The 24,409-nt window shown below is 48.1% G+C and overlaps 1 protein-coding gene across 2 annotated transcripts in view; it reads right to left on the bottom strand.

The window, feature by feature from the left end:
* DISP3 (dispatched RND transporter family member 3) overlaps positions 1–18,768 on the bottom strand; it is a 95,030-nt gene extending 76,262 nt beyond the window's left edge. The window contains exon 1 of one of the 2 annotated variants that reach the window (XM_083453721.1): positions 18,505–18,768. The gene's annotated coding sequence lies outside the window, so the exon portion shown is untranslated. Of the gene's footprint in view, positions 1–17,542; positions 17,974–18,504 lie in introns of those variants that run through there. The other variant, XM_083453722.1, reaches the window with a different exon arrangement.
* Positions 18,769–24,409: the final 5,641 nt, after the last annotated feature.

Here is a 24,409-nt window from a genome sequence, read left to right as displayed (position 1 = left end):
GAAGTCATTAATTTAAGGTTGTTTAAATGAATACTTTGAAATGTAAATTAGAACAATTTAATAAAAATTGAGAGAGAGAGAGAGAATGAACTTGTAGGGTCAGATGTAGACCTGGATAAATGATCTAAGTCAGGGATGTCCTAACCTGAGCCCCAGGGGATGAATGTGGCCCCCAGAGCTCTACATTTGGCCCTTGGGACTCTCTCCCGACCACACTCTTCATCAGCCTCAAGTGCTTTTGCCTATCTGGATTCATCCAGTCATAGAACTGAAGAGTTGGAAAGGAGTCATCTAGTCCCAACCCCTGCAATTCAGGAATCTCAGCTAAAGCATCCATGACAGGTTGTGGGTTCTCCTTCCTTGGAGGTTTTTTAGCAGAGGTCTAGATGAGATTCCTGCCCTGCAGGGGGTTGGACTAGATGACCCATGGGGTCCCTTCCAACTCTACAATTCTATGATTCTATGCTCTACAGACAGAGCTACTTGAGAGCCTCTGCTAGCCAGTGTAAAGAGTACCGTACTGAGCCAGATGGACCAAAGAGCAGCTTCCTATTGCAGGATAGCGATTTTGAAAAGGTTTATGGTGGATGTCTTTTTTTAAAAAAGACAAAACAAAACAGGCTTCATTTTAAAGGGGGGTGGGCTCTCCCGGGTCTGCCCGTCTTTCTGTTTCAATTCAGCTGTAAAAATTGGCTGTCAGATTCGACTTGGCATGCCAAGCCAGGAGCTGAAGAGCAACGAGGAGTTGGAGGAAGTAAGGAGAGCATTTCAAGAGAGCCGCATTTTAGGCTGCTTTCCATTTCCCAGTATGGGCTTGGAGGGTTTCTTCCCACGCATAGAGACCTTCCAGGTTCTAAAGCTACAGTTCTCTCTTGGTCAGGGAAGCTATGGGACTTGTTTTTAAAAAGCACAACGCGAGCACACACACACACAAGAGCACATATATTCCTTTGATTGCAGGAGGCATCTTTGGCACTCGGAAAGACTGGAAATTGCCAGAGACTTTTCAGAAAAAAGAAGGGGCTTAACTAAAAAGGAGGAGAGAGAATTTCTTTCAGAGGTGGGAAGGAGGCGAGACAATTGAATAACAGCCTCCTGATCTCTATCAGAGTCAATAACGGGCTCCAATTGATGCTGCCTGCCTTTGAACAGAAAGCTCTTAATCCCCCTCCCAGTCTATCCAATTATACTTGAGTGACGTGTTTTCCAGAAAGGAAGACCAGATCAACACACACACACACACACACACACACACACACAAACACACACAGCATTAGTGGCTACTGGTCATGATGGTTGTGCTGTGCCTCTACAGTCAGAGGCAGTAAACGGTTCTGAATACCAGTTGCCCGGAAACCACTGGAAGGGAGAGGGCTGTTGTGCTTGGAGGCTAACCATTGGGGCATCTGGTAGTTGTTGTTTAGTCGTTCAGTCGTCTCCGACTCTTCGTGACCCCATGGACCAGAGCACACCAGGCCCTCCTGTCTTCCACTGCCACCCACAGTTTGGTCAGATTCATGTTTGTAGCTTCGAGAACACTGTCCAACCATCTCGTCCTCTGTCGTCTCCTTCTCCTTGTGCATCAGGGTCTTTCCCAGCATCAGGAGCTTTCCCAGGGAGTCTTCTCTTCTCATGAGGTGGCCAAAGTATTGGAGTCTCAGCTTCAGGATCTGTCCTTCCAGTGAGCACTCAGGGCTGATTTCCTTAAGAATGGATGCGTTTGATCTTCTTGCAGTCCATGGGACCCTCAAGAGTCTCCTCCAGCACCAGAATTCAAAAGCGTCAATTCTTCGGTGATCAGCCTTCTTTATGGTCCAGCTCTCACTTCCATACATGTGAAAACAGGATGCTAGACTAGCTGGGACACTGGCCTGATCCAAAAAGACTTTTATGTTTTTAAGTATTCGTCATCATCACCATCTATTATTTATACCGCACCCATCTGACTGGGTTTCCCCAGCCACTCTGGGCGGCTCCCAACAGAATATTGAAAACACAATAAAACATCACACATTAAAAACTTCCCTAAACAGGGCTGCCTTCAGATGTCTTCTAAAAGTCAGGTACAGTGGTAACTCAGGTTACAGACTCCGCTAACCCAGAAATAGTACCTGGGGTTAAGAACTTTGCTTCAGGATGAGAACAGAAATTGTGCGGCGGCGGCAGGAGGCTCCATTAGCTAAAGTGGTGCTTCAGGTTAATACTACTACTACTACTACTACTAATAATAATAATAATAATTTATTATTTATACCCTGCCCATCTGGCTGGGTTTCCCCAGCCACTCTGGGCAGCTTCCACAGAGACCAAAAATACACTAAAATGTCACACATTAAAAACTTCCCTGTTAAGAACAGTTTCAAGTTAAGAATGGACCTCCAGAATGAATTAAGTTCTTAACCCAAGGTACCACTGCAGTTGTTTATTTCCTTGATATCTGATGGGAGGGTGTTCCACACGGAGGGCACCACTACCGAGAAGGCCCTCTGCCTGGTTCTCTGTAACCTCACTTCTCGCAGGGAGGGAACCGCCAGAAGGCCTTCAGAGCTGGACCTCAGTGTCCAGGCTAAACGATGGGAGTGGAGATGCTCCTTCAGGTATATTGGGCTGAGGAGCCTCCATGGATCAGAAAGAGGATCAGTCAGAATAAAGCTATCAGTGGTTACTACTAGTGATGAGTGATGTCTGGTTTTTAACATTGTGATATATCACCGATACATCACAGGATAGTGATATATCACAATGCCTGAAATAAGGATGGAGTTATGTAATTTTGTTGTATCTATATGCAGGAGTTGGTAAAGGGACAGCTGAAGGATGAGTGATTTGCTAGGAAACGGATGTTAATTAGAGATAAATCTGGAAAATAAGCAGCATGCAAAAGGGAATGAATTTGAATATATCTGAGAATGGGAAGCCAGTTTTTGAAGAAAATTTGGATTACACTAATTTTGATCTGGTTTGGATGTGTTATAAATTTGAAAATGAATAAAAATTAATTGGCAAAAGAAAAAAAGGATGGTGCTATGGAGAGGTTGGCTTCGTGGTTTTTTCCGCATCGTGGTTTTTTTGCATAGAGCTCACACACACAAGCACACACAAAATCATGCATGATTTGTGATATATTGCCAGGTCAAAAGTTATGAAACCGATATCATGATATGGACTTCAAAATGGTTTTGCATAATATACTGATATATCACCCAGCCCTACTAGACATCCTGGCTATGGTTTGCCTCCACGGATGAAGACAGTAATTTTTCTGGATATCAGTTGCTGGAAGCTGCAGCACGGGAGAGGGCTCTTGGGCTTGAGGGTTTCCTACAGGTTTCCAGGTGGCCTCTGTGAAGAAGATGCTGGACCAGAGCACCTTACCAGCATCCCGTTCCCGTAAGCGGCCAGCGAGTTTGTGATATCTAGTGGAGCATTCAAAATGCTTCAAGGCTATGAGAGTTGGGAACCAAGGAATTGGACAGTAGGTTGTAAATCTAGTAAGATGAAATAGAAATACAGCTTCTGATACTGCGGGTAGCACACATCTGTCAACACCAACAGCCATTGACAGCCTTGCCCTCTATGAATTTGCCTAGTGCTATTTATTTCTGTGTCAAATCTCTACCCCACCCTTCCTTCCAAAAGAGCCTGGGGTGGCAAACAGCAAGCGATAAAATATTTGAAAAAGAATTCCAGTACAGATGTTGACCAGGAAGAGCTCAACTTAAAAGGGTTTTGTGTCCCTGACCCCAAAAGAGGAAGGTTTTTGGTAGGTGCTGAAATGACAACAGACTGTCTAATATTTACCAGGAGGAGGAAAATTCAAAAGGTAATAATAATAATAATTTATACCCTGCCCTCCCCAGCCAAGGCTGGGCAATAATAAAAACAAGCTGAATGAATACAACTTAAAAACAAGATTAAAATACAACATTAAAATATTAAAATGCAACCTCATCACAGGAGGAGAAAGGAAAAGGAAAAAGAAAGAGGGGGAGAGAATCAAATTGGCTCCAAGCCAAAGGCCAGGTGGAACAACTCTGTCTTACAGGCCCTGCGGAAAGAAATCAGATCCTACAGGGCACTGGGCTCATGAGGCAGAGTATTCCACCAGGCCAGAGCCAGTGTTGGGAAAGCCCTGGCTCTGGTTCAAGCTAATCTAACTTCCTTAGGGCCCGGGACCACTAGGGTGTTGCTATTTAGGTAGGCGCCACAAGGTAAGAAGAGCCTCCTGGATCAGGCCATTGGCCCATCTAGTCTGGCATCCTGTTCTTCCAGTGGACCCCCAGATGTCTGTGGGAAACCCCTAGACCAGGGTTCGGCAAGGCTTATTGGCCATGGACCAGATCACTCCCGTGGAGATCGTCCGTGGGCTGGGCCAGTGCAGCGTGACGCCAGAAATCACATCTGCGCATGTCCGCGGTGCCGGAAATCGCTTCTGCACATCCCCTGATGCCAAAAATCATGGCTGCACAGGCACGGTTTTCGGCATCTGGGCATGCGCAGAAGCGATTTCTGGTATCTGCGCATGTGCAGACACAGTTTCCGGCACTGCTTGGCAAGTCCCAGTGCTGCGCTGCGCCAGTTTAGCACAGCATGTGGGGGGACTTGCCAAGAGGGCTGTTCGGTTTGGAGGCAACTTGTGGGCCGGTAAAATGGTCTCTGTGGGCCAAATCCAGCCCATGGGCCGCATGTTGCTGACCCCTGCCCTAGACAGAACCCAAGCACAAGAGCACTCTCCCCTTCTGTGGTTTCCAGCAACTGGTATTCAGAAGCCTAGCACCTCGGACAGCAGCCACTGATAGCTTTCTCATCTGTGAATTTGTCTAATCCTCTTCTAAAGACATCCAACCTGGTTGCCATCACTGCCTCCTGTGAGAGTTAGTTCCATAGTTTAACTAGGTGAAAGGTAAAGGTAAAGGACCCCTGGATGGTTAAGTCCAGTCAAAGGTGACTATGGGGTTGCAGTGCGCATCTCACTTTCAGGCCAAGGGAGCCAGTATTTGTCCACAAACAGCTTTCCGGGTCATGTGGCCAGCATGATGAAACCACTTGTGGCACAACAGAGCACCGTGATGGAAACCAGAGCACACGGAAACACCATTTGCCTTCCTTCCACAGCGGTACCTATTTATCTACTTGCACTGGTGTGCTTTCGAACTGCTAGGTTGGCAGGAGCAGGGACCGAGCTCACTCCATCATGGGGATTCGAACCGCCGACCTTCTGATCAGCAAGCCCAAGAGGCTCAGTGGTTTAGACCACAGCACCAACCTGCATCTGCACCGCATGAAGAAGGACTTCCTTTTAACTGGTATGGCCCACAGAGGACCTTAAGGTCCATGAATAACCAGAGTTTAGAGGTCCTGGGCCCTAATGAAGTCAGACTATCCTCCACCAGGGCCAGGGCCTTTTCAGTCATAGCTGACCTGGTGGAATGCTCTGTCCCATGAGACCAGGGTCCTTCAGGAGTTATCCTCCTTCCGTCGGGCCTGTAAGACAGAGCTATTCCGCCTGGCCTTTAATTTGAATTCAGCCTGATATTTTATTTCCCTTCTCTTCCTTCCCCCTCCCCTTTTATGAAGATCGCCCGCACTGAGACCCCACAGCTAATTATCCCCTGGCCTCCTTGTTGGCCTATGTAGGACCAATTCAGCCAGCTAGCCCTGGGGATTATTTAATTGATTTTTGATTTTTATTGTTATTCATGTTTTTATACTGTAATATATGCTGCTTTTATAATTAAGTATTTAAAAGTGTTTTAAATTTGTTGTTAGCCACCCTCAGCCTGGTTTTTGAACCGGGAAGGGCGGGGAATAAATAAATAAAATTATTATTATTATTATTATTGTTATTATTATTATTATTATTATTAACTATCCTGAATCTTCAAACTTTCAGCTTTATCGGATGTCCCCCAATACCTGCAGACAGCTGAACTAGCCTGAAAGCCTCTCTGGTTATGCAGCCTAGATCTGCTTGAACTCACATCCTCAGCAGCTCAGCTGGGTATTCCTCTCCCCTCCTCCTCGCCCTCAAGATCAGGTGTGTCAAACGCCAGCCTTGATGCCTTTGGAGCATCCAGATGGCCAGAGAACATTGCTCCTTCTCGCCCACCCTCAGCACGCCTGCCGTCCTCTTCCAACAACGCTTCTGCAGAGAGATCAGCCCACCTTTTTGGCTGCGAGGAATGTTCTCCATTAACAAGGCCTGGCAAAGTTCAAGGCCTTCATTGTGCCAGCTCACAGAGTGTGCGGCCCCCAGGCAGATGGCAGGGGAAAGGTGTGGAGCCACTGTGTGCTTAGCAAAGCGGTTTTTGCTTTTAAAATGCACAAACACACAACACAACCCACATATGACCAGGTGTTCAAGGGGGAAGGCATAAGAACCTGAGATGAGCCTGCTGGATCCAGCCTATGGACTAGTCTAGCATCCTGTTCTTACAGTGGCCAACCAGATGCCTCTTCTGGGAAACCTCTAAGCAGGATTTGAGCTCTCTTTCCCCTCCTGAGGTTTCCAGCAACTGGTGTTCAGAGGCATTGCTGCCTCTGACTGTGGAGGATGAGCACAACCATTCTGGCTAAAGGTAAAGGGACCTCTGACCAGTGGCGTAGAGTGGGTTGTCAGCACCCGAGGCAAGGCAAGTAATTTGCGCCCCCCCCCCTGCACTGTCCCTCCCCCAGATAGTCCCTCTCTCTCTCTCCGCGCCGTGCCGCACGCCTGGAACCCCCCTCCCTCCACAGTGGGCGGCGACCCGGCGGCTCGGATCGGATTCGCACAGCCAGCACTGCAGTGAGAGAGAGTGAGTGAGCCAGGTAGGGGCAGAGAGCTGCGAGTGCGAGCGCCCCCCCAGATGTTGCGCCCGGTGCGGCCGGCCCCCCCTGCACCCCCCATGCTACGCCACTGCCTCTGACCGTTAGGTCCAGTTGTGGCCGACTCTGGGGCTGCGGCGCTCATCTCACTTTATTGGCTGAGGGAGCCGGCATACAGCTTCCAGGTCATGTGGCCAGCATGACTAAGCCGCTTTCTGGCGAACCAGAGCAGCGCCATTTACCTTCCCACCGGAGTGGTACCTATTTATCTACTTGCACTTTGACGTGCTTTCGAACTGCTAGGTTGGCAGGAGCAGGGACTGAGCAATGGGAGCTCACCCCGTCGCGGGGATTCGAATCCTAGGCTCTGTGGTTTAACCCACAGCGCCACCCGCATCCCATGCCATTCTGTCCCATTCTGCGTCCCATTCTAGCTAGTAGCCATCAAAAGCTTTGGTGTCCGTCACTGCCTCCTGTGGAAGCGAATTACACAGGAACTCAGCAGCTTGGAGAAAAAGGTGGGATAGAAGTGCAATAGATATAGGACACAATATAGATTTTAACCTCTGGGGAAAACTCTGGAATAGCGACTTGAAGTTTACAGTGTGCTATTCTTTGAAGGTGAATGACCTGAAAATGATTTGCAGATGGCATTTAACTCCAAGTGGCTTTGTTAAGATGCATAAGACTGAATCAGATAAGTGCTGGAGATGCAAAGAGGTGGAGGGAACGTTCCTTCGCATGTGGTGGACTTGGAAAAGGGTAAAAGAGTACAGTGGTAATAACAATAACAATAACAATACTAATTTTATTATTTCTACCCCGCCCATCTGGCTGGGCTTCCCCAGCCACTCTGGGTGGCTTCCAACAAAATATTAAAATACAGTAATGCATCAACCATTACAAGCTTCCCTAAACAGGGCTGCCTTCAGATGGTACCTCCGGTTCCGAACTTAATTCGTTCCGGAGGTCCATTCTTAAGCTGAAACCATTCTTAACATGAGGTGCGCTTTCGCTAATGGGGCCTCCCACTGCTGCCGCTCCACCAGCGCGTGATTTCCGTTCTCATCCTGGGGCAAAGTTCGCAACTATGGGCATCTACTTCCAGGTAAGCAGAGCTCGCTACCTGAAGCATTCATAAGGAGGACAGTATGTAACCCAAGGTTCCACTGTACTGGGAAATGATCCATAACGAATTGGAAAAAAATGTTTCAAAGTACTTTCCCCCAAAAACCCCCAGAGTACTTTCTGTTGGGGATAATTCAAGCTGACATTCCCAGGTGTCAAAAAAGGTTATTTATGTTCTGTTCTGTTAGCCCCAAAATGGTAAACGAGTGAGGTCCCAACCAAAGAAGAATGGCAACTTAAGCTGACGGAATATGCACAACCTGCAGACTTCACATATAGAATAAGAGAACAAGAAGAACATACATTTAAAGAAGACTAGAAAGCGTTTATTGAATATATGGGAAATAATTGTTACAGCTGAAAACGCTAGCAGCATTAAGATAAATTCAAGAGTGTAAATAAGTTTTGATGGATGCAATAATGGAATACCGATTGGTATAGTTTTTGTAAAATATGCAGGGATTTGTGATATGTAAAATGAACCACGGAAAGAGAAGGGAAGTCATTGATATTTTAAGGATGAGTAAAATGAGTATTTTAAATTGCAAAACAGAAAATTTAATAAAAATTATATATGTGTGTCTGTAATAAATAAATATTAGAGGCTGTGTGTAATGCTAGTAAACCCACTGATGCTAGCAAACATGACAAGCCTAGGTTCATTAAGTTAAAGGGGTCTACTCTGAGTAGAACAAGAAGAAGAAGAGTTTGGATTTGATATCCCGCCTTTCACTCCCTTTAAGGAGTCTCAAAGCGGCTAACAATCTCCTTTCCCTTCCTCCCCCACAACAAACACTCTGTGAGGTGAGTGGGGCTGAGAGACTTCAGAGAAGTGTGACTGGCCCAAGGTCACCCAGCAGCTGCATGTGGAGGAGCGGAGACGCGAACCCGGTTCCCCAGATTACGTGACTACCGCTCTTAACCACTACACCACACTGGCTCTCAGTAGGACTTCAGCCTCCGCCAGTGTGACCATGTCCCAGTGTGAGGCAGTTGGTTTTTAATATTTCATTGTAAGTCACCCAGGGAATGTTTATGGAGGGGCTGGCCGTATCAGTCTGAATAATAATAATGCAGCAAGCAGTGCCTCATATTCCGTAAGCAGGATGAAGACCTTTGCTCTTCACAAGGCTCTTACCGAGTAAAAGCCAGGCAAGGGATGCATCAGGTGAAAAAACCATACAATGAACTATTCATGGGCAGTGGATGCCAGGGCAGCTGTTCAGCTTTAATTGGCTTGCCGGACCCCAAACAAACGTCTATCAAAACCCATTATTCAGCATCCAACAGAGCAGGGGTGAAAAAACAGTGCCCCCCCCCCGGGTCTCCCCATCTGGCCTCCCTGGCTCGCCCGCTCCTACTCATTATGCAGCACTGGAATAAGTCTTGGAAGAAAACATGCCATTGAAAACAAAAGGAGCTCCTGCCCGCCTAATTGAAATATGTGAAGATTTGGGGGGTGTTTATGGTTGAGGAGGGAAAGGTTAACACCTCCACTCAAAACCAGACCCATTTAGGCTCCCCCAACACACACACGGGTGTGTGGAACGCGGGTGGCGCTGTGGGTAAAACCTCAGCGCCTAGGACTTGCCGATCGCATGGTCGGCGGTTCGAATCCCCGGGGCGGGGTGAGCTCCCGTCGTTTGGTCCCAGCTTCTGCCCACCTAGCAGTTCAAAAGCACCCTTAAGTGCAAGTAGATAAATAGGGACCGCTTTATAGCGGGAAGGTAAACGGCGTTCCGGGTGCGGCTCTGGCTCGCCAGATGCAGCTTGTCACGCTGGCCACGTGACCCAGAAGTGTCTGCGGACAGCGCTGGCTCCCGGCCTCTAGAGTGAGATGGGCGCACAACCCTAGAGTCTGTCAAGACTGGCCCGTACGGGCAGGGGTACCTTTACCTTTACCTTTACACACACACATTCAGACACACCTTCTACTGTTTCAATGGAAGGCTATTTCTAAGCCTTATCTACCCCCCAATGTCAAAAGTGTGGCATTTACTGAAACTGTGGATTAACGGCACCTTTTTCTTTAAAAAGAAAAGAAAAAAGGAACTGGTTGTGTCCAATTAATGGTAGATCCAGTGCTTTTTTTTCTGAGGGACACAGGGGTACACATACCCCTAAACATTTGCGAATGTTTTGTCCATTTACTGTATTCATTTTCCCCGATTTGAACTATAAAATGGTGATTTTCTTGAGTCAAAATGAGAGTACAGTGGTACCTCGGGTTACAGATGCTTCAGGTTACAGTCTCCGCTAACCCAGAAATAGTACCTCAGGTTAAGAACTGTGCTTCAGGATGAGAACAGAAATCACACGCTGGTGGCGTGGCGGCAGCAGGAGGCCCCATTAGCTAAAGTGGTACCTCAGGTTAAGAACAGTTTCAGGTTAAGAACGGACCTCCAAAACGAATTAAGTTCTTAACATGAAGTACCACTGTACCCCTAAACATTTTTATTTTATTTTAGAAAAAAAGCACTGGGTAGATAAGGCTTCCTCAACCTCAGCCCTCCAGATGTTTTGAGACTACAGTTCCCATCATCCCTGGCCACTGGTCCTGGTAGCTAGGGATCATGGGAGTTGCAGGCCAAAAACATCTGGAGGGCAGGGGTTGAGGAAGTCTGGGGGTAGATCCATGGAAATTAAACTATGGAACTCACTGCCACAAGAGGCAGCGGCGACCACTGTCAACGGCTTTAAAAGAGCATTAGACAAATTCATGGAGGAAAGGGCTATCAATGGAAACTAGCCGTGATGACCATTGCTCTGACTCCACAGTTGGAGGTAGTGATGCTTCTGAATACCTATTGCTGGAAGCCACAGGAGGGAAGAGGGCTTTTGTGCTGGTGTCCCGCTTGTGGGTTGGCCCCTGTGAGATCAGGATGCGGGACTAGATGGGCAAAATGGCGGGTGGCACACACCGTGGTGCCTGCAGCACGCCCGAGCCACGTGTCTCTCCTGGAAGTGACGCAGTGACTTGGGCACCCGCAGGCTCCATGATGCCTCAAACAGTCCGCCCGCTGCCTCCCCCCCAGCTGTAGGGTGGCTGAGTGGGAGGAGGCAGGCAGACTCCTTGGAGGCCCCACAGAGCATGCTGCCCCAGCTGGCCCCACTCCTGGCGCAGGGCACACATGCCACCCCAGGCGCCGGGTCGGCTTGCTCTGCCACTGGCAGTCTGGCCATTCTTCTGTGATGGTTAATACTTTAGTTCCTGAATCCAGGTCACAGGCTCACCCTATTCATACACAAATACACCCTTAAGACAGGATTTGCAAGCAAATAGGCAATGGGAAGGCTTTCCCCATTTGCCTCCCTTACTGCAGAGGAATATTTGAGGTCATTGGGAGAGTCAAAATGGCTTCAGGATTGCTCTCCCATCCGATTTCAGACACATGGTTCATATATTTAGGTATGTGTGCATCTATGAATATTTATTCTATATTTGAGACCTTAAAATTCTTATAACAGTCTACTGTGAGCATTACAACCTGTAGTATATGATACCAGGTGTGTGGGTGGGCTTGTGGGAAATAATTTCATAGGCTAAATTAGGGTCTCTCACTCCTAACTAGACCCATGGCCTTGTGTTCTCCACCACCAGTGTAGGAGTTTGAGAGATCCCACGTTCAGATCTTGCACTGAGCCACGGAGCTCACTGGATGGCCATTGGCCAATCTGTCTCTGTTTACCTCCTAGAGTTGTTGTGAGGACAAAACAGAGAGGAGGCGAACGACTCAAGCTGCCTCCAGCTCCAAACTGGCATTCCACAGTTCTACAAAAGCCAGGAAAATAAATATGTAGATACCACTTCATTTCTCCCCAAAGAACAGCTCTGATTGTTCCCTAGTAGTTTAGGCACATGGATAATTAATCTGAAAGGGACAATTCTCTCTCTGTTTTTTAAGATGCTGGCAGTGAAATCTATTTGATCTCATTTGCTGTCGATACATCCTACATTCGCTGAAACACTTCGGGGAAGCTTCCACAGTAAAAGCCACTTCTATTTTCGGTACTTAATTTAGCCTTGCTTATGCATTTCTAAAAAGGGAGGGATTTTTTTCTTTCTTGAAAAAGCAACCCCTACCCACAGATCCTTCCTAAGCAGCCAAATAAAAGAAATTACATGCTTCTTGTTTTGACAGAATGAATCTATCATTAATATTTTCTAGCAAAGAATTCCAAGCTACAAGTTTTTTAAAATCACTGAACACACTGGCTGGCAGCAAGTCCTCTGGGTTTCAAGCAGGGAATGTCTCCTAGCCCTACCTGGAAATGCGGGCAGCCAGCCATCCGATCTATGTTTAAAAGCCCCCAATGAAGGAGTCCCCCATCTTGGTCCAAAGTCCTGCTGGATCAAGCCAAAGGCCCATCTAGTCCAGCTTCCTGGTCTCTCAGTGGTCAACCAGCTGCCCCAATGGGAAGCCCACAAGCAAGACCTTAGTGCCACAGTTGGAGCTCATCCAGACTTCAATTTGTGTCACATTTCTAGGCAGAGGTCTGCACTTCAAAGCTCTCTGTCTGAACATTCAGTTGAAGCATTTTTCACTCTTGTGTTTTCCCTGCCAAAATCCACTCTTTGCTGCTGAATCGGCGCAAACAGCAATCCCTGAATTGTCATTTGCTCCGATTCGGCAGCAAAGAGCAGGTTTTCACAGGGAAAGCACTGGGGCAAAAAAAAGTGCTCAGAGAAGGTGCTTTAAAGGGCAGACCTGTACCTAGAAAGCAGGGAGGGAAGTGTGGGTAAACCCCACCTATGGTTTTCAGCAACCAACATTCAGAACTTCACTGCCTCCGATGGTAGAGAGGCAACACAGCCCTTGTGGCTGGTAGGCACTGATAGCCTTACCCTCTTCCATGATTTTTAAAGCCATCCATGTTTGTGCCCCTCACTGCCTCTTGTATTGCTATCTACCTGGATAATATCTCACAATCGCTCCCTGTGGATTGGGCAGACTCGGCAAGGATGGTTTCATTTAACAGCTCGCAACTAACAGCTTCGTGGAACCTTCACCTTCAGAGTCAGCCTACCCCCGAAGGCCAGATCCTGCACAGACAAAGGAGAGAAAGCTATCCTCGTCTTGCTTTCCTTCAAAGCCTCCTGGAGTCATCCATCGGAAATTAGATGCCGGTCCTAGATCGGCAGCGGGGAAACGGAGCGTGTTTGATCTAGGAAGGTTCTTCTTTTATGTTCCTAAATTTGTACTCTGGGCATGTCTTCAAAAGCAAAGGAGATTGTTCCAAGCCTTGCTTTGTTCTTCCCCCTCTGCAGCTCAGAGTTATCTGAGGTCAAGCTTCTCCCTAGCTCACCTTCCACCTCCTGGTCAAATGCCAATAGAGAGACACAAACTCTGCTTTCCAAAACTCCATGCATATTTTAAGGGTCATTCGGGATATCTTAAGGACCACCTGATCCCTTATATCCTTGAACCATCAGTGAGATCTTTGAATGAGGCCAGATTCACACCACACATTTTAAGTGTGACGATACCACTTCAAACCGTCATGCCTTACCCCCAAACAATTCTGGGTGCTGTCATTTGTTAAGGGTGCTGAGAGCTGCTAGGAAGAACCCCTCCCATTCCCTGAGCTAGAATTCCCAGAACGGTTTAACAATTAATCCATCTTCCCAGGGATCTCTGGGAACTGTAGCTCTGGGAGAGGAATAAATGCCTCGTTGGACAGTGTTCTCGAAGCTACCAACATGAGTTTGACCAAACTGCAGGAGGCAGTGGAAGATAGGAGTGCCTGGCGTGCTCTGGTCCATGGGGTCATGAAGAGTCAGACACGACTAAATGACTAAACAACAACAACCACCCTCAGGACCCTTTACAGTTCCCAGGGTGGTTTGGAGGGATGGGGAGAAGTCATGACTGTTTAAATAGGTATGGTAGTGGTTTAAATGCATGGTGCAGACAGGGTCTTATAAACAACATTCTGGATGGGATTGTTCATTAAACTGGTCTGGGAATTGTAGCTCAGGGGAGGGAACAGGGAGTCTCCTAACAACTCTCAGCACCCCTAACAAACAACAGTCCCCAGAATGCTTTTTGGGGAGACGTGCCTGTTTAAAGTGTGATCATAGCACTTTAAATGTATGGTGTAATGTAGCTGGGGTCTCCGTTTCTGCCCCCCTGTGGGTCAGCTGCATGACTTGCAACTACCAGAAGCCATGCATTCGGTGTATTGGGCTCAAGCCTGTGGAACTCCCTCCCACTTGAGATTAGACAGGCACGGTCTTCTGCTTAGCTTTCGGCGTGCAACAAAGGCTTTCTCATTCCAGCAGGCATTTTAAAGTAGTGTCTGGTTTTACCGCGACTTTTTATTTCCTTTTTATTCTCTGCGGGGTTCATATTTACGGGCGCAGCTGAGACATGCTGATGATTACGCCATATTTAAATAAATAATAGCACAAGCCTAGATGGAAGCCTAGCAACTGAAGTCACTATTGCCTAGAAAAGGCTGGGAGAAACAGAATGAGAGTGAGAAAAGGGAGATTGATTTTCTTCGTCTTTTATCATACCGGGAAGCTTGTCATCAAATCTGGCTTTCTGCCTCGGAAGCGGAGGAATACAAATGGATGGACTGAAAAACTAGAATTCTTGCCGGGGGGGGGGGGGCGGAGAAGGGTTGACAGGGGCAGTGAGAGAAGACAGCACTGGAGTCCTGATGTGCGCTCCTTTCCACATAACCAAGAAAAAACAAGTTACACATATTTCGCTTTAAGTAGGGCAACCTCTCAACCAGCAAATTCCGCCCCAGAGTCAGTGATACAGGGAATTTTCTAGGGAATTCCCTCCCCCGGACGTTCCTTCCCACCCCCAACCCCCGTGGAATTTTATTTCCACTTATGAACTATTTATAGTTATGAACTATAAATAAATACATATATTTCTAAATAAATCCTCCAGGAATTTGTCTAATCCTCTCTTAAAGCCATCCAAGTTGGCAGCTATGCCTGCTTCTCGTGGGAGCAAGTACCACAGCTTAAATATCCGCTGTGTGAAGGAGGACTTTCTCTTATCCGTCCCGAGTCTTCCAACATTAGCAGAGGTGATCACTTTTTAATCACAGGTATTTGCCGTATAATTTATGCAGGCTCGTAACAGGGAGGTGGGCAAGGTGAGTAATTAAGCACAGGCTTCAGGAGGAAAAACCAGACGGGAGAATTTTCCTAATGAAGAAAGGGGATATTGGGAAGAGTTGGGGGCTGATCCTATGGCCACAGCTTTTAGGAAGCTCTAGACTGGGAGCGCAGGAACATACATGGGTAGGTATTGTGGGTGAAGGACCTGTGGTTAGATTTGCAATGCTGAGCTCATTAGGATAACTGAGAAGAACACACACAACACCTTTCCTTTCAAGAAGGAATACCAAGTGGGTCGTGGAACCGATAAAAGCTGGCAGCAAGATAACAAGAATAAAAATCAAGTTACAAAAATAGAAGTGCTTGTAATTGAAAGAGATCTTATTAAACATAAACAGCTGCATTGCAACACCAGTAATTAAAATATGTAATAGACGAGCCTATGAACACAGAATAACAAAACAACAATCAGAGCAGGAGACTCAAACCAGATCAGAGAAAGGTTTGTCAACGCAGGTGTATCCTTGCAACACCCCGGCACTGATGGGGCCGCTCATATTTCAACGGGGAGGGCATTCCACAACACTGGCACTACTAGGGGGAAAAGGCCGCTTTCAAGTTACCGCAAGCTGATAATCACCAGGCACTGGCAAACGTAACTGGGTTGCATTTCTTGATCTTAATGCCTTTATGGGCCAGACAGTCAATTCTTGTTGCACACAAACACATACTCCTGCAAGCTAGCCGAGTTTGATTCCGATGGCAGGGAAGATAAGGGGAGACCGAACAGTAGCTTTCAAATGGGTGAATGGCTGCCACACAGAGCATGGGAAGCTTATACCGAAATCAAACCACTGTCCCACCTAGCTCAGTACTGTCCACACTGATTGGCAGCAGCACTCCAGGGTTCCGACAGGGGCTTCCCCAGCCCTAGTGAAGGACGGAACCTGTGAGCTTTTGCGTGCAAAGCAGGTGATCTAATGCTGAGATCGCCACCGGAAAGAAAATAAGATTCCAGTCATCATGGTTCTGATGGGATTACTTGGACAGGGACAAATGAAGCTAGCTGCCTGATACAGAATCAGACCACTGGTCCAAAGAGCTTGGTATTGTCTACACTGACTGGCAACAGCTCTCCAATTGTTTCAGGCAGCTTTCTGTGTTCGTACAACTTGCACATCACCTGCCACTCCACTTTCTCTGTGGGAAACCACAAACATAGCCAGACACCCAAGCAGGATGATGTCTAGAGTGAGTTGGGGTGGAAAGGGAAACCACAACTAATCCCACTGTCACCCAAGGGATGCTGCCTCATCTCAAGTCAAGACAATTAGCCCATCTAGTAAGAGCTGTTCGACCTGTCATGGATGCTTTAGCTGAGATCCCTGCATTTCAGGGGGTTGGACTAGATGGCCCTTGGGGTCCCTTTCAACTCTACAGTCCTATGATTCTAGTTCCATGCTGTCAATACTGACCAGCAGAAGCTCTCCAGCCTTTTTTGTAATCTCCCCAGCCCTGCGCAGAACCTGAATCTGGGGCCTCCCACCCCCACATGCAAAACGTGTTTTCCTAACACTGAGCTCAGACCCTTTTCCTTCAAAATAACACAAGGTTCTAGTCCTCATCGACTCAGAAACAAAGGAGGCTGCCTTATGTACTCTTGGCATATCAGTGGGATACAAAATAATAATAATAATAATAATAATAATAATAATAATAATAATAATAATAATAATAAATGAATGAGACCCAATGGTCCATCAAGCTCTGCACTGCTCACTCCAGGACCAATTTCAATCAGTTTTCTCCAGAACTAACTGGAGATGCCAGGGATCAAACCTGGGGACATCCTGCATGCAGAGTGGTTCCTCTCCCCCTGAGTCATGGCTGGATCAGGCTACCTTGCCACCTATCTCTTTATATCCTCCCTGCTTTCCACAGCTACCAACCAGACGCTTCTGGGAAGACTATAAGCAGAAGGTGAAGGCAACAGCGATCTGCTAGCCAGGCTCCACATCATCAAACATATGCCAGTGAAACGTCCACACTTCATAAAACATATTTGCTCGGTCCAGAGCCTTTAAATAAAGCAAGCAGGTGAGAACTTTTACCCGGCGTCGGCACATAGAAAGTACAACAGATCAGACGACTGGTCCATTTAGCTCAGGACTGTCTACCCTGACTGGTCATGGCTCTCCAGTGGACAATCTCAGCGCTACCTGGAGATTCCAGGGATTGAACCTGCAACCTTCTGCATGCAAAGCAGATGCTCTACCACTGAGCTATGGTCTTCTTCTGCAGGAGAGCCCTATTGGGAACTGGGGAAGTGACCCCCCCCCCATTTAGTGAGCTTCTAATTGAGGAGTGCCGTTCTTCATGTTACTGAAAGCTTTGAATTAGTGGTCCTTTGCCTCCCTTGGGACACCCTCTCCCCACCAGTGCTGTTTCACGCATCTTCATTTTTCCTCCACCTCTCGCTTTACTCCCAAAAGTTGTTGTTTTTTAAATATCAAGTTTGATTCCTACCTCTTGGTTGGACACTGGATCACTTTTGGTTAGCTGAAGCTGGCAGAAGATGGCAAGGGAAAAACTTCTCTTCTCAGCAGAAGCTGGGGTAGTGGGGGGGGTGTGTGTGCCACAAACAACCTCCCACAAAGCACACACACCACAACACTGTTTTGAGCCAGGATCAGGGCACCGGCCTCCTCCCTCCCTCTAGAGCAGGGTCAAGGTGCCAGAAAAATTTAATCTCTAGGCAAATATCAAGGGGATCCCAGAAGGCACACCCCACTAATAAACAAACAAAACCCTTAGCAGGCAAAACACTCCTTTTTAAAGTATGGGGACACTTAGAATCACAGAAAGCAGGATAACCTTAATGCCTCACAAGCATTAGGCTATAATTCTCCACTCCCAGCATAGCTACAGTGTAGAAAACACATTGACCCCCCCCCCCAAAAAAAAAACAACCCGTAGACAATGACAAAAAAACCCTTGGCCACAGATTTGAGGCAAGACCTCTGATTTTATATTATGCTTTTGAATTTTTGTAAGTCGCTTGAAGGTTCCTTATATTGCATTGCGAGTAAGAATTCAAAATAATAACAACCTCCAATGCAGACTCAGGATAAACCACCCGCCCTCCAGCTGCGAAGACTTAGGAACGCCAGTTAGCACTTGGGTATCAATGGATACCACTAATGGGCACACACAAACACCCCTCTCTCTCCCCAGCTAAAATACAGGAAGCTTGCTCACTCTTTAGGAAGAGGTATATAGCCTAGCCTGCCGCCCCCCCGCCCCCCAAAAATACATAGGGCATAAATTCAGCCAGGGAAATCTGCCTCTCAATCCCGACCAGCAAACCGATCTCCACTACTATCGCTGGCACAGAAGCGGGCAACAAATAAAAAAGCACCCACCTCCCACAAAGTAATTATAATAAATCTGAAGGCACTCCGTTGCAGAGCACGACCAGAGACCGCTACCTCTTTAGTGCTGGTGTGAGGGCGCTCAAGGGACCACTCCCTCGTGCAAAGGAGAGGTGGGGAGACACCACGGGACAAAGGCGCCTTCCCCCAGCACGGCCAGGGCGCGCGTAAGCAAGTCAGGCAGCCACCCACCCGCGCTCCTCTCTCCAAGCGCCACGCCGGGAAGCAGCGCCCCGCTCACAAGCTTCCACCGGCTCCTGCCGCAGCTTTTTATACTCCGCCTCGGCTGCTCGGCTTCCGAGAACCCTGGCCTCTACCAACGCCTCGCCTGCAGGAGGGGAGGCAGAAGGGGCGCCGAACCCCTTCCCGAATTGTGCGCCTCCTGCGCCCGGCTCGCCTCCAGCTTCTCCAAATTGGAGAGCTTCGCTCCTAAGTGGGATGGAGGTGGGGGTGTATTTCATTTACGCACGACCCTCGCCTCCCCCTGCGAGGACGGGCTCGATGGTATGGCCTTTTGAGCGGGAGGGAGGAGGAGGAGCCCTCGGCGTGGAGGGGGAAAGGGGGAGAAGAAGGGGGAGAAAGCGGGGGGGGGGGGGACGGGTCTTTGTATAGTAGAGGTAAAATGCTTTTCGACAGTGGCTGTGGGCATACAGATGTTGCCGAACTACAATTCCCATCATCCCTTACTGGGGCTGATTCATTATTTTATTTATTGCTTTTCTATCCCACCTTTTTTTCCAAGGAGCTCAGGGCAGTTGAACAATCCTTCCCCCCACATTTAATCTCCGCCACAACCCTGTGATGTACTGAGGCTGAGAGACAGGGACTGGCCCAAAGTCACCTAGTGAGCCTCATGGCCGAACGGGGATTTGAATTCTGGTCTCCCAGGTCGAGTCCTAGTCTGGCATTCTAACCACTACACCACACGCGCTTTCTATGGAAGTTAGAGTTCAACCTGGAGGGCCACGAATGCCTGCACGACCCTGTTCTGTGTTCGGCAGTTCGAGTTTCAGTACCTAGGACAGCTCCGAGCACGTCACTTTTCCTAGTCGTTTCTGGATATGGCGATTGAACCTGGGCTCTGCCACTCATGCTAGACCTCCTGTGATCTTCAGAAGAAGATCTTTTTCCTATGCTGGAGAGTCTGTGGCCTTCCAGGTGCCGCTGGACTCCAACTCCCATCCTCCTTGGCTATTGGGACCGATGGGAGTTGGAGTCCAATGACACCATTCTGGAGGACCACACAGGTTCTCAACCTCTGCTCTGCATGCTTCTTTAGAATCCCTATGGATCTCTAAGGCTTGCATCCGAGTAGGCATGCTTAGGTCTCAACCTGCAAGTTAATGCATTGCACAGTTAGATTTTGTATGAGTCAGGGAAAGCTATGCAATGAATATGCTAGACAAGCAGCTTAGTGGCTGCCACAGAGAGAGCCCTTTCCCAAACAACCGTACCCAACCCTTCTGAGGATGGCAGAATAGGAGTCCTCTCTGCTGATATTAACACACTAAAGCAGCCTTTCTCAACCATAGATCTGCAGGTGTTGTTGGACTGCAACACCCATCATCCCTAGCTAGCAGTGGTCAGGGATGATGGGAGTTGTAGTCCAACAAAATCTGGGGATCCGTGGTTGAGAAAGGCTGCTCCAGAGGTTCTGTAGGCATAGAGGTAGGAGAGGAATGTTCCAGGTTCAAAACCCTGGAGAGTGACTGCTGCCGGTGGACATTTATGGCGGTGTACATATTTCTCCCGCCCCTCACTTAATCCCCACAACATCCTTGTGAGGTAGGTTAGGTTGAGAGCCACAGTGAATCAATGGGCCTTACAAACTTAGGCTCATAAATTTGAATGCGCCTACTCTCTCAATACAACCCTTTGTCAATGGCAGCTGCAATAAGGCTTAAAAACAGCCTCCTATTGGAACAGGGGTGTGTGTGTGTGTGTGTTAAGCCTAAATGCAGCAGATGGGGCTGTTTTTGGCTGGAGCTTTTAACCCTTTCCTCCCCATATGTAAACACCCCTGAAGCACACAAAAGACCGAGCATACTTGTCCTAGTCTGACACTCTAACCACTACACTACATTGTTCCTGTGGAGGTCTGACCAGAGACGCATCTGCAGTCATGGACCTTGGGAACTTAGAAAACTCTGGGTTGCCACCCACAAAGTTTTACTTGGGGCTGACCCATTGAAATAAGTAAAACTAAGTGAGAGCCATCAATTTCAGAGTGCTTACTCTGAGTAGGGCAAGCATTGGAGGCAGCCTTCCCTTCTCTCGCCTGCTGGTTTGGGAGGGGGGGTGCATTCCCTGGGGAAGTCAGTGAGGAGATGCCTGCAGTCTATAATCGCCTGATGTATCAGGGCTGCGCAGTGTCAAATGCTGAGTAATGAGAAATTTAATGAAGAGAGATGAGACGAGGATGAGTTTTAAGCTGCAGCGGAGGAGGGTGAGAGAGCGAGAGCAGCCCCCACCCCCACCCCCAGCATCCTCACATCATTTAGTCCTCCTGGTAAACCAGCCGGCATGCAGCCTGTCCTCTGACTCAGACGCCACTTGCTCCGGCTCTGGAAATCATGTGAATCTTGAGTCATATGTTTGATTAAATATATAGAGACAAGTGGCAGGGTGAAAAAAGGCTGGAAGGCGATTGTGGGAAACATTCCCCAGGGCCTAGGGACATGAGGGTGTGGGGAGTGAATAAGGGGGAGTGGGCTTTGTCAAGGAGTAAGGGGAAAGAGGGACGCGGGTGGTGCTGTGGGTTAAACCACAGAGCCTAGGACTTGCCAGTCCGAAGGTTGGCGGTTCGAATCCCCACGATGGGGTGAGCTCCCGTTGCTCGGTCCCCGCTCCTGCCAACCTAGCAGTTCAAAAGCACATCAAAGTGCAAGTAGATAAATAGGTACCACTCTGGCGGGAAGGTAAACAGCATTTCCGTGCGCTGCTCTGGTTTGCCAGAAGCGGCTTGGTCATGCTGGCCACATGACCTGGAAGCTGTACACCGGCTCCCTCAGCCAATAAAGCGAGATGAGTGCCACAACCCCAGAGTCGGTCATGACTGGACCTAATGGTCAGGGGTCCCTTTACCTTTACCTTAAGGGGGAAAGAGAGTCCTCAGGAAGGGGGTTGTTGAGCAAAATGAGGAGGGACATCAGCCTCACGTATGTCCAAGAGACAGGAAGCAGTTGGGACAAAATCTCACACAGGACTAGCAACATTGGAGGCCCTACAGAACCTCCCAGGTGCCAAGATAAGCAGAGGAACTGCCCTCTTGGCAGTTCCTCTGCCCTCAGAGGCTCGGAGAAGGGGATGGCCTTCTCTGGGGTAGCCCCTAATCTGTGGAACCCTCTCCCAACAGAGATGTATCTGGCATCTTCATTCTGGCAAATGCTGAAGACGCACCTTTTCATTCTGGCTTTATGACACTTGAGGTTATGTGTTCGAGACCCCTTTAATTTTTATGTTGTTTTAAATTGTTTTTAATATTGTGTTTTAATGGTGTAACCCACCCTGGTATCTTAGTGTGAAGGGTGAGTGGTAAATAAATAAATAAAAATGATGATATAATTGAGCTAAAGGAAGTCTAACCACCCCCCTCAACCACCAAAATACATTCTTTTTTGTTGCTAAACAAAACATGTGAATTTGGAGTCAAGTGCAAGATTCAAAGACAGGGAAGCATTGGGGCAGAGGTTCACTCAGGACTAGCGACATGAGAGGCATGGCACTGTAATATCCCCTTGAACACCCCTAGGACCTGACTGGTCTCAGTGCAGGGACCATGTAAATATTGAGCTGATAAAATATTGAATGATAAAATATACATAAAGGTAAAAGTAAAGGTACGCCTGCCCATACGGGCCAGTCTTGACAGACTCTAGGGTTGTGCGCCCATCTCACTCAAGAGGCCGGGGGCCAGCGCTGTCCGAAGACACTTCCGGGTCACGTGGCCAGCGTGACATCGCTGCTCTGGCGAGCCAGAGCTGCACACGGAAACGCCGTTTACCTTCCCGCTAGTAAGCGGTCCCTATTTATCTACTTGCCCCCGGGGTGCTTTCGAACTGCTAGGTTGGCAGGCGCTGGGACCGAGCAACGGTAGCACACCCCACCGCAGGGATTCGAACCGCCGACCTTTTGATCGGCAAGCCCTAGGCGCTGAGGCTTTTACCCACAACGCCACCCGCGTCCCCATATACATACAACAGGGGCAAAAAGGAAAGGAGTGGCAGGCAGAATCCCTCACACATGTGATGCAGCAAGGACCTGGAGGCCACTGTTGCAGAAGGCAAGGGGCTGCTCCCACCTGCAACCCTCACTTTCCCCAGAATTTATCTTTCAGTTGTAAAGAGAATTACATATCATCTTCAGGGCAGAGTTTGGATACACATCCTTGGATACTGAGGGGTTGGTGGTGAGGAAGAATTGCCTTAGCTCAGTGGTATCTACTTTGCATGCAAAAGATCTCTGGTTCAGTCTCCTGCATCTCCAGACCCAGTAGAGGCAGGGCTTTGATGTGAGTACAGTGGTACCTCGGGTTAAGAACTTAATTCGTTCTGGAGGTCCGTTCTTAACCTGAAACTATTCTTAACCTGAGGTACCACTTTAGCTAATGGGGTCTCCTGCTGCTGCTGTGCCGCCGTTGTGCAATTTCTGTTCTCATCCTGAAGCAAAGTTCTTAACCCAAGGTACTATTTCTGGTTTAGCGGAGTCTGTAACCTGAAGCGTCTGTAACCTGAAGCATCTGTAACCAGAGGTACCACTGTACCACCATCTCTCTCTCTCTGGCCAAGGTGCTGAATCCTAGTAGCTGGAGACCACAAGACAGGGAGAATGCTCTTGTGCTTAGGTCCTACATGCAGGATTCCCATAAGGGACATCTGGCTGACCACTGTGAGAACAGGACACTGGGTGTGATGGGTCACTTTGGGCCTGATCCAGCAGGCTTTTCTGATGTTCAACTCCACACGGGGAATATAGAGAGCATTTAGGGGCCAAATGGAAAATGCGGCAGTGCAGTCAAGCGAGTGGAACCCCTGTGGGTGTGAGGGACAGTGATCAATCAATCAAACCGAGAGGCCAGTAAACAATCTTAAATTAGCATGCGCCACAATGCCCCCATACTCCACTTGCAATGCAGCTGTTGGTAATGACTCCAGCAAAAAGCCTCAGGCAGCCTCACAGATGTCCTAAACTCACCCCAGGAAGGACATCTCCTCACCTGTGGCCCTGCAATCTTCTACCACGTTCCAGTTATGAATACCTCAGTTTTCATCCCTGGACCATTTTCTTGGGATTTGGAGTTGTGGATTAAGCAAGACAATACAAAGCACGTGTGATTTGTCGCATCTTTTTAGTCCACACTTGTAGATTTACATTATTTGAGCCCAATTGTTCACTGATCTGTTGGAACCCTGTGTAATAAAACACACACACACCCAAAAACCCACCATCAGATTGCATGAACATAGAAAACTCTGCCTTATATTGATTCTGATCATTGGTCCATCTAGCTCAGTATTGTCCACACTGACCAGCAGCAGTTCTCCAGTATTTCAGGCAGGGAGTCTTTTCCCATCCCTGCCTGGAGATTGAATCTGGTACATTCTGCATGCAGAGAAGATGCTCTACTGCAAGGTGACATTCCTTCCGCAGTACAGTGGTACCTCGGGTTACAGACACCTCGGGTTACAAACACTTCGGGTTACATACTCCACTAACCCAGAAGTAGTACCTCGGGTTAAGAACTTTACCTCAGGATGAGAACAGAAATCACATGCCGGCAGCACAGCAGCAGTGGGAGGCCCCGTTAGCTAAAGTGGTTAAGAACAGTTTCAGGTTAAGAACGGACCTCCAGAATGAATTAAGTTCGTAACCAGAGGTATCACTGTATTATTATTGCTGTGTTGAAATAGATTTGGGGGCAGAGTCCTGTTCCCAGCATCCTAGGGATGGTGGACCCTGATGC

Source organism: Podarcis tiliguerta, assembly GCF_965153285.1.
Source record: "Podarcis tiliguerta genome assembly, chromosome: 8".
NCBI classification, from domain to species: Eukaryota; Metazoa; Chordata; class Lepidosauria; order Squamata; family Lacertidae; genus Podarcis; species Podarcis tiliguerta.
This window is presented reverse-complemented; position numbering and strand designations above follow the sequence as displayed.